We start from the raw sequence: 9,361 nt of genomic DNA on the forward strand, positions 1-9,361 counted from the left end.
GGGTGGAAAATTGCAGTGGATGTTCTGGGAGTGGTAGGCGATGAGGCTGGAGATGAGAAGGAGGAGCAGGAGAGTGGCATGGGGAATTGAGATAGGAGACACTGAGCCTGAATTATGGACACCTTGACTATCATATGGAGTTTGGATTTTATTCTGTGTGAACAGAAGGCCATCACAGGTGATGAGGAGGGAGGGGTACTGTCAAAGCTGGGTTTTAGGAACTAACTCTGTGTGTGAAGAAAGACTTATAGAAGATAAAGACCAGAATCAGAGTCTTTTAATAAAGTCTGGGAAACAGGTAATAGGACCTGAAATCTGGAATGCCGTGGGAATGGAAAAGAAGGCATGGATAGAAGTAGACTGGATGTGGGCAGTTGGCTGGGCTCTGCAGCGAGAGCTGAAGGAAGGAGAGCAGTCAATATTTCTTGCCTCTGATTTTTCCAGTGCTGAAAGAACAGGGACCAGTTTGACCAACTTGTTTATACTTTTTTTTCTCCAGTGGTTGGTGGTAAGGAAGGGATTGTTTCTTGAAATGATCTGATATTTGTTCATCTCTGTGCTATTTTTTGGTACAACTAAAGTAGAAAAGCAATCCATAAGCCTGTATTATTAACTAGAAAGTATATAATATGTGAGAGGATTCTTGAGATGTACTTGGTTTTTCTTCTGAAGAAGAAATCAATAGTACTGCTTGTGAATCTATGAAGTTTGAACCCCTTTATCTGCTTGGATCACCCAGAAGTTTCATTAATTTAATATTGCCTACAAAATCGCCTGGGCTGTTTTATTGCAACTTTCTGACTTTTTCTCAGTACTTCTATTTCTATCAGCCTGTGTAAAGAAGAACAGAAACACATACATTTAAAAACCAGAACTTTATTCACCAAAATTTTGTGGGTGTCTAAGAGATACTGGCTCAGTCTTTTTTCATCTTTGTTTAAAATTTTTCTTTATTCTGAATAAGTTTAACTCAGGTTGAGTCTCTGCCTTCTTGCTGGATGTGATATAAATGAGACACAGAAAGGAAGGAAGCTACCATATTATATTGATCCTGCCATGTGAGAAAAGGACTGCAGGAAAACAGAGATGCCCCCAGAGGCTGAGAGAGTTCCCAGAGTCTGGAAGCAGCAGAGCAGGGAGGCACAGAAGGAGGTCCCTGAGGGGCAGCGCCCCTGGAGCAGCCCACTGAGAAGCCCAAGGCTGACAAGACGGCCCTGAGATATGCCTGATTGCCACATGGGCGGACACCGCGATCCACACTGGCTGACTTTGGTGAGAAAGCATCTCTGATGATGCCTTAATTTGTACATTTCAGAGTCTAGGGATTGTAAGCTTTTACCCCAAATAAATACACTTTATAAAATCCCACCCATTTCCGGTACTTTGCATTGGCTCCCTTTGGCAAACTAAGACAGTACTCCATAAGGTTATTGCAAGGATGAAATGAAATAAATATATAAAATCCTTGGCACAATATCTGGTGCACAGTAAGTGCTCGATAATTATCTTTTTGCTGATAGTTATTTTTGTTAATTTTAATTAATAAAATTATTCTTTTCATATTATCTTTATTAAGTAAATCCATAGTATAATTTCTGGGACATAATATGACTTAACAAATGCTAGTTATGATGATGAATGAGAATCAGTATGTAGTATAAAGCCCAAAATAATAGGTGTTCAGTTAATAATAATTGATAATTAGCTGATCCTGTCATCTCCTTACAAACTCTCCCTCTTTCTGAAGAGGACTGATTTTCCCTAAGCCAGATATACTTTTGGGCCCTTCTCTCAAACCATCCACTACTCTATACACCTCCACCCCAATCATTTCCAAATGAGATGAATAGCAACCTTCTAACTGATCTTTTGAATATGTTTTTAAAAATAGTATTAGTTGTTCTTCCATACAGTATGGTCTTTGAAATTCAGCAGCTCAGTTAGGCAAAGAAAACATTTTTGATCATACACCTTATCGAAAGTAGTTGGAATAGATATTCTATCAAACATATATCTTCAAAAATATATCTTATATCATATATCTTAAAAAAACAACAATGCTTCTCTTTGCCTTTGTCTCTGCCCTCTGGGGTATATGGTTGCTTAAGGATATTATTCAGATTCCACAGCTGGTTTAGTTAATGCAATTCATGCTAGGCAACACAACCCATTCTGGACTACCCATTCTGTAGTCCATGTGATTTTACCATCTTCTGTTCATAGATTTTAGCAGTTCCAGTTTTCTACCTTGTTTTCACTTATTCTTTTGACTTAGTGGTTTTCAAAATTTTAATGCCTTTGAACTCATGTTCAAAGGAAAATGTTTTGTGGAAGCCCACTGTGTAAAACAAATAAAAGCTGATCTTTTCTGCTTTTATTACATTCCTTATTTTCCTGATGGTTAGTTGACTCTGCTATTTTATTCCCATACAATATTGTATTTGCTCTCTCATCATTACCATTACAGCTCTATTCTTTCTGGGATTCCTGTGTTAGATATCCATTCTGCTGTGGCTTTCATATCATTTATTCATATCCCTGTTCTTGTCTTGATACACTGAATTTCTTTTAAAATTTTTATTATGGAAATATTAAAAATAAAATTTTATTGAAGTATATCACTCATATATGAACATATATAAACAATAATTGTATAGTAAAATTTGTGAATTTACAAAACAAACATTCTTATCATCATACAGGGCTCTATATAACTCCCTACCACCAATACCTTGTATTGTTTAGAAAAAAATATGGAACATTTTGTAAATTTGCATCTCATTCTTGTGCAGGGGCCATGCTAATTCTCTATATCATTCTGATTTTATTATATGTGCTGCTGAATCGAGTACTGGGGAAATTTTAAACATGTTAAAAATAGAAAAACATGTAGAACCCCTAACTACCTATTGCCCAGGCTGAGCAAGTTTAACCTACTCATTTCAGTATCGTGTCATTGCTCTTCCTACACTAGCACATTCCTTCCACCCAGTATGTCCCACTGGACTATTTTTGAAGCAAGTCTCAGATACATCATTTCATCTGTATATACCTCAGCACGTATCTCTAAAAGATAAGGATATTTTAAATGATCACTTCTTAAAAAGTGAACAATAACTCCTTAATATCAAGTATTAATATCTAGTTTATGTCTACATATTTTAATGTCTCATAAGTATGTTTTTATTGATGGCTTGCTTGACTGGGGATCCAAAAGAGATTTACACATTATATTTGGTTGAAATGTTTGTCTTTTTAAATACACTTCTCCATCTTTTTTTTTTTCCTTGGAAACTTCTGGTCAAAGAAATTGGGTCTTCTAGAATTTCCCACAAACTGGATTTTGCTGGTTTCATCCCTCTTACATATTACCTTGCATCCCTTTTATATCCCTTTTACAAGTTACTCTGTCCCCAGTATTTCCAATAAGTTGATAATTGATTTAAAAGCTTGGGCAGATTCAGGTTCAGGTCTTGAGAGATGGGGCAAGAATCCCTTAGAAAGTAATGTGCATGTCTGTAAAGAAGCATGGTGTTTAGATGTCTTACTCTTTTGGATCATCATTGCCTTAGATCCATTTTTTTTACTAGGTGAGTTATTTTCTAATTGTATCATTCCTTCATTCATTAGCAGGAATCTTTCTTCAAAGAGAAACTTTCCCTTGTCAACTTTGTGGTTATCCTGAGGTGTAGTTTATATAGGAAAGACAGGTTAAATGTTTGTTTTCCTTTATTTATAAATCTTCAGAATAAAGAGTGGGTTCCCTTATATCTTCCAAAGGTGACCACTGAGTTTTTTTTAATTAAATTTTTTTTTATTTTTAAAGAAGCTTTATATTACATAAATGTTACATAAAAAATATATGGGATTCCCATATGCCCTACAGTCTCCCCCTCCCAGACTTTCACACATCAACAACATCCCTCATTAGTGTGGTCCATTTGTTATAATTGATGGACACATATTGAAGCATTGCTACTAACCATGGAATACATTGCTGCTAACCATGGAATACTAAACATGGAATACAAGGAGAGTATGCTGTTGGATCCTGGTCTCATCCCTGGCTGAGTTCAGAGAATTGTGTATGTGGGACCCTGTCTGCTCTCAGGCCAGTTCCGTGGTGAGAGATGAAGGTGCCTTGGGCTCTGCATGGGAGACAGCAGGACCAATGGAGCTCTCTGCAGCTGGCTGGCAGCATATCTTATGGGAAGATTGTCCTTAACCAGTCAGAATTTATCTTATTGGAGGCTCTGACCTCCTGCTACAAGGTGCCTTGTGTCCTTGACCTCAGGATGGACACCTACCAGCATGGTGATGATGCTTCAGGGAAGAAGGCAGCCAACCCAATCCACAAGTACCAGTAGAACACATCTGTGGTTATCAGGGTTTGCATGTGGCATGCAGGTGAGGGGCATGCTGGCACATGGCAAGGGCTGGCCAAGGTATCCAGTGGCTGCGACTCCCTCATCCTGGGCAGAGTTCTGTTCTCTCACAAGATTCCAGGCTAATCCTCTGTGAGTACAGATGCTGTCTGGGGCTGACCTGGCTGACCAAGTCCACAGAGTCTGTGGACAGGAGTAGGGAGGAAGACAGTAGTAGGCCCTCTCCACCAACCTGGATTTGAGCACATTGGTGGAGCCCAGGTTAGGGGAGCAGCATACTGGGTGGGTAATGATTGGCAAAGACAGTGTCTCATGTGTGACTGGTATATTGACAAATTAAAGGGTCTGATCCAGGGCTGCCTCATTGCCCTCTCCGCCCACCACTTTCTGGGATCCAGGCTCTGAGACCTCCCTTAGCCCCTGACTTTCTGGCCTGCCTCCCATGGGTGTACCAGACAGTCAGTGGGCAGCTCGTTCTCGTGAACAAGTATCATGGGCTGAAGCTGTCATGCAGGGCTTCAAGGAGGCACTTTTCCAGTTCTTCCACAATGGGCAGTATCTGTGCCTTAAACTGCTCAGTTCTGTGCTCAAGAAGCTGGCCGAGCTCAAGGCAGTATTGGAGTGACAGGAGTCCTACCCATTCTTTCCTCTTGAGCTGGGCAGTGGCAGTGGTATTCCAAACTCTTGGCTCAGTTTTGATGGTTTCCTGGCAGCAGTTAATTAGCTGTACACTGTGACATCAGGAGTCCTAGAGCTAATGCTGTGGTCTCAAGTAGCCAAGCTCCTGACCATTGTCAGCCATGGGCTTCTATCAGCAATTCTCTCATTCCGAGGCCTCCAAAGACCTTGATGTCAGAGTAGACTGGAAAGGTGGATCCGCCAACCATGGTTCTCTGGCCACATAGCACCCCACCCTCCAACTGCGTTCCTATCTGCCCTCAGAAGGGGGCATCAGAAATAAGCAAGTCCTGGGCAAGGGAGGCCTAGAGATCTGGCCACTGTGGAGCTGCCAAGGGTCGGATCAGTGGGGTCCAATAATGGACCACCCTCTCAAGGTAGCTGTCCTTACTGTGAGTGGGTGGGGCCCCTTTACCCCAGGCAACTGGGCACACAGGGCTATTAGCTGAGAACACAGGCTCCACCACTGGGGTTGCCTGCAAAGTGCTCCTTTTTGCCACATTGATTTTTAATTTAATTTGTCTGTCTTTCCCACTAGTTCTTGGAGGCAGAGACCTCTGTGCCTCTAGTGCTTAAGTGTAACACTTCATACATGAAGTTGGTTCAATGGCTGACTGGTTGACTGTGTCCAAAATCAGAGATACAAAATCAGAAAGGGTGGATCAATAATGCAAAGGGACCTAAATAGTGGACAGCTGGTGAAGGATCCAAAAGACAAGCTGCTGTCAGAAAACTGATGCTTGGCAGAAGGTGTAAGAGACCAAGAGGGGGCAGTTATCAGCCAATATCCCAACAGGAAAGAGATTGTACATTCAAATTATGTTGGTTTCAGGAAGATTTATTTACAAAAGCACTATCTGCAAAGGTGAATGTCTGGATTTAGGGTACCACAAGGGATGGTTCAGTAACCAGGAAACAGTGGTGATGGAACTATTACCACCCTAGGCCCAGAGAGAAGGGGGAGAGAACTGTTCCCAGATCCAGATCACGTAGAAGGGGCTGTGGCAATTTGAGATTATTTTTGTGAACCCCCAAAAGAGAAGAATTATATTTGTAAACTGTTCTTTTCCTCTGGGTATGATGCCCTTTGATTGTATAGATTTGGTGAGGAGCCTCTGATTAAGTTTACTTGATAAAATCAATTTAGGGTTTCTGGTTCAGTTATGTCAGTAAGATATCACTCAGGTTGAGTCCCCACGTCCTTTGGCCTATATAAACAGACACTCACTCAAGAAGACATACAGAAGATACGGGAAGAAAGAGAGCTCCAAAGATGCCAGAGGAAAGAACTTTGTCACGTGAAAGAAAGGAGAAGGCTCAAACAGCTGAAGCCCTCGGAGAGATGAGCCATTTCCTGATAGTTCGCAGCTGAAGAGAACAGAACAACTGAGCAGCTGAGACGGCTCAAGAGACCAGGAAGAGATCTCCCACCATCTTACTTCAACACATGGCAACAGCCTTTGGTGAGAAAGCAGCCTTAAGTTGGACTCTTTTGGGCCTTGTAACTGTAAGTTTTTACCCCAAATAAATACCCTTTATAAAACGAGCAGATTTCTGGTACTTTGCATCAGCACCCCTTTGGCTGACTAATATGAAGGCCTAGTGAAAGAAGTGACCTTTGTTTAAGGGACACTGCTAACCTCAAATGAGTCCAGTTGGAAGCCTGAGAGAAGGGAGCTTGTTTATCTTTAACGTGTTATGGTCCTAGGGAAGAAGCGGGATGGAGAAGGATGGAATGTGGATCTAGAGGGCCAATGGAAGATGTCCAGCACAGATATGAGGCATGGAGCTGAGTCTGCAGTAAGGATGAAGATGGTTGTTTGCCAGATTTGAGGGATACAAGGGAGGGAGTTAGTAGCTCATTGTATTATTGCTGCAAAGCAACCACAAAATCTAATTGGCATACAACAGTAAGTATTTCTTGAGCTTATGTGTCTGTGGGTTTTCTAAGTTGGTTGACATAGGTTGGGCTCAGTTTTGGGTATTCTAGCTGGAGCAGCTCCTTCTGCCTGTCTCTCTTTCTCTTGGACCATCACACTCACCCATGGATGAGCAAGTCCAATTGTGCAAGTGCTTTTCAAGCTCTGGTCATGTCATACCCATCAACATTTCATTTGCTAAAAGGAATTACATGACCAAGTCCAGGACAGAGAGACAGTGTGAATATTTCCAAAGTTGTTCCTGGAACTCTCCTCCTGTTATCTTTTGAATATTATTTAAGGAAAATCTTGGCAATATGCTACAGTATTCTCTGATGGATCTTGTGGAATTCTCTCCAGCACTATCCCTCCTCAAAGCTGTACAATCATCTACCTATAAAAAAATTGTAACATATTAGCTGACAGATTCTGCTGTTAATTTCTAGATATTCAGCATCCCCATAGAACATAAATTAAAATGTAATCCAACACTAGGGAGGTGTTATGGATTGAACTGGGTACCCCCAAAATATGTTGACATCCTACTCCTTAGTTCTTCAAAATGTGAGCTTATTTGGAAATAGGGTCATTATAGATGGAATTGGGCAAGTTAAAGTGAGGTCATACTGGTATAGGGTGGACTCTTCATCCAAAGTGACAGCTGTTCCTATAAAATGAGGAAATTTGGACACAGAAAAAGGGGAGAATGCCATAGATTGCTGGCAAGCTAACACCAGAAACCATGACAGAGGTATTGAACAGATTAGTTCCTAGAGATAGTAGATGAAATATAATCCTGCAGACATCTTCAGGCTTCTAGCCTCCAGAACTGTAAGACAATAAATTGCTGTGTTTTTTTTAAAAGTCACCCAGTTTCTGGTACTTTGTTATGGCAGCCCTAGCAAACTAAGACAGTAGGAGTGTAAATTTTTATGCAATTATTTTTGGAAATATCTGTACCACATGGCTGCATATAATATTCTATAGCTGACAAATAGACCTGTAAGCATTGGCATTAAAGTATGGACTTTGTTGCCTATTACTTTTAGGAAGGTACATGACATTTTTGAGATGCATATAAGGCTTGATTTTAAATATATTCTGTCTTAGTTTGCTAAAGGCTGCCAAGGCAAAAATACCAGAAATGGGTTGGCTTTTGTAAAGGTTTGGGGTAAAAAATTACAAGCTGCAAAAAAGTCCAAATCAAGTCATCATCAGAGACATATCCTGACAAATCCACTGGCTTTTAAAAATGTGAAAATGAAAAATATTTAGTTTCTTGTTGAGAATGAAACCCAAAGGTAAAAATATTCAAAGCTCTGTTGCTTTTAAGGTTAGAATGTAACCTTATAGTAATTTTGCATTCGTTAATTCATTCACATATTTCAATTAGTTGACTTTTATTAAATATATACTACTTAGTACTAAGGTAGTGGTGGTTAAAGAGATTAACAAAACTTGTTTTCTACCCTCAAGATATTTATAATATTGATGGGGAGATAAAAATGTAAGCAACAATATAGACAAGAATAAAGATTAAAATATATTTTTATAGTTTACTGTAGGCTCTCTGAGAACTTGCACTCCATATAAAGTATTAGGTATTTAATAACAATTGAAAATGAGCAAGAAATTGTTAACTTTAATGTTTTAGAAAGGCTGTATGGAAACCTGAATTTGAGGCTGAGGAGTTCGGACTTTGATCTGTGAGCCCTGGGGAGCTACTGAATGCATTTAAGGAGAGAGTATAAGCATAGAACCCAGGTGGCTATTTAAACATTGGAGTGGAAAACCAAGAGAGTGAAAGTTGGGACCAGTTAGGAAGTTCCACAATATACCAAGCAAAAGATTGATGTACAGAGCTAAAATAGGGCAGTGTCAGAGGCAATGGGGAAGAGGAGATGGATATGTCAAATATCTCTGAAGTACAGTTGATGGGCCTTTGTGACTATAGCAGTATGATATTGTTTATGAATACCAAAAATAGATATTGATTATGTTTATAAATGGTATGTTCCTCTGCCCATATTAGATTGTATTTACTACAGAGGTTTCACTTTTACTTGATTAAATTATGATTAAGGCTTTGATTGGGGCATGTAAGTAGGATGTGACATGGCAGAGCAGAAAGTTGAAGTTTTTGGATTCTGGAGCCCTGGGAAGTAAATACACAGGAGAAGAACAAAGAGGAATAGAGATGGCTCCATAGACATGGCAGAGGCCCCAGAAGAGAGAGAGCCTGATAGAGCCATGTGGAGAGACCAGAGCAGCTGAGCCCAGAGAGTAACAAGCCCCAGAAGAGAGGTGAGGCTTATTCCAGGCTACAGCTGATAATGAAGAAGCTGGGACCATGGAGTCTTAAGAGGAAGAGGAAGGCTG

The 9,361-nt window shown here is 40.2% G+C and overlaps 1 non-coding gene across 1 annotated transcript; it reads right to left on the reverse strand.

Annotated features, from left to right (window-relative positions):
• Window positions 1–2,747: 2,747 nt before the first annotated feature.
• LOC111760766 (U6 spliceosomal RNA) lies at window positions 2,748–2,852 on the reverse strand. Its single transcript, XR_002794367.1, has one exon. It is a non-coding gene; the product is annotated as a U6 spliceosomal RNA (small nuclear RNA).
• Window positions 2,853–9,361: the final 6,509 nt, after the last annotated feature.

The sequence above is a fragment of the Dasypus novemcinctus genome, chromosome 4 (assembly GCF_030445035.2).
Source record: "Dasypus novemcinctus isolate mDasNov1 chromosome 4, mDasNov1.1.hap2, whole genome shotgun sequence".
Lineage (NCBI taxonomy): Eukaryota > Metazoa > Chordata > Mammalia > Cingulata > Dasypodidae > Dasypus > Dasypus novemcinctus.